Genomic DNA, 1486 nt, shown 5'->3' with positions numbered 1-1486 from the left:
GCGTTTGTTCACAATGATAGTCGGGACAAAAATTCATAGCAAGAATTATTTATAGAATAGAGGACAGTGTCACATAAAGTAAAAGAATTCAGCCAAATTATGGAGATTTTTATAATCTCGAAAATTTTTTGAATCGTGACACTTTCGCAAGGGAGCAGTACGTCAAGGTTAAGCTCATCCAAAGTGACTTTCCTTATCGTGAAAATTATTATAAAATTAAAAAATTATTATAAAATTATTATAAAAATTTATTTCATATTATATTATTACTATAAAAATTATTTTAATAAAATTATTATAAAATTATTATAAAAATTAAATTAATTATAAAAATTTTGTTATAAAATTATTATAAAAATTATTATAAAATTTATTATAAAATTATTATAAAATTAATGTATTGATATATGTACTGTATCGTATATACTTTATACAATATACATGATATATATGTATGTATTATGATATATGTATTATAATTAGTACACCTATCTTTTCGACTACCTGTTATACAGACTGTTTTGATCATCGTGATGTGTTTATACAAAACAGTAGATAAGCAGTAGCTGACGATTACGTTGTCACGCACGTGCTCGTGTAAATAATGTAAATGAAATTCAGCAGTAGCGTCTCATTTTTAGTTCACCCGCAATCATCTCTGTAACTATTCAATAAATTCAAGAAAGAAATACAGTTTCTCATAGTAAAGTACCAATAAAATCTGCTTGAGAAAATTAGAGAAAAAAGGAACTTGATAAAAGAACTTCAGAGTACTTCCTTCACCGAAGCCATTCCTTCGAATTGTCCTGTGAACATTTTTTCACGTTCAACACTAACGTTCAGAGTTCAATAAAATGGCAAAGAAACGGTTCACGCAACAAGGGGCCATTGGAAAGATCATCTGAAGCCACGTGAAGTTTTCAAAAACCACGATTGGATCGAGTTCTTCAATATTTTCAGAGACGTTTGAGACTAAACGTGTCATTATAATCACTCTCTCACCCGCTGCACGATGTAAGAGATTATCTTTGAAGAAAAGAAACGAACCTAGGATGCTCAAACCTTGCACGTCCAGATGTGACCGAACAGAAATTCGTAACAGTTCAACGTAATCGGAAATTTTTCACTACATGTGTGTATCAGTCACGCTGCTTATCGCACGTAGATGTAATTACTTATGTAAGTATGCGAGGCGGCGATTAACTGTGCCTAATCGGCGAGGGAACCTCCAGAGTAACGGCGGGGAGAATATTCCCCTGGCTTATCAGGAGACGAAAAAGCAGTACCGACCATTGGTCGGGCCATCGATAAGATAACTGCCGATGATACATAACAAATATGCAGGCATATTGCCCATAGAAAAAAGATTGGTGACACGAGAGAGGATCTTAGTACACTGTGAGATCGCGTTGTAGCCGAAAGAGAGAGAGACTTCCGTCACGGTGGAGAACGTCGTCTTCACCGATAACGTACACGAAAAAAAAAA

This window comes from Frieseomelitta varia, unplaced genomic scaffold, assembly GCF_011392965.1.
Source record: "Frieseomelitta varia isolate USP_RPSP 00005682 unplaced genomic scaffold, Fvar_1.2 scaffold_331, whole genome shotgun sequence".
NCBI lineage: Eukaryota > Metazoa > Arthropoda > Insecta > Hymenoptera > Apidae > Frieseomelitta > Frieseomelitta varia.
The sequence above is the reverse complement of the archived record's forward strand: the minus strand, read 5'-3'. Positions refer to the sequence as shown.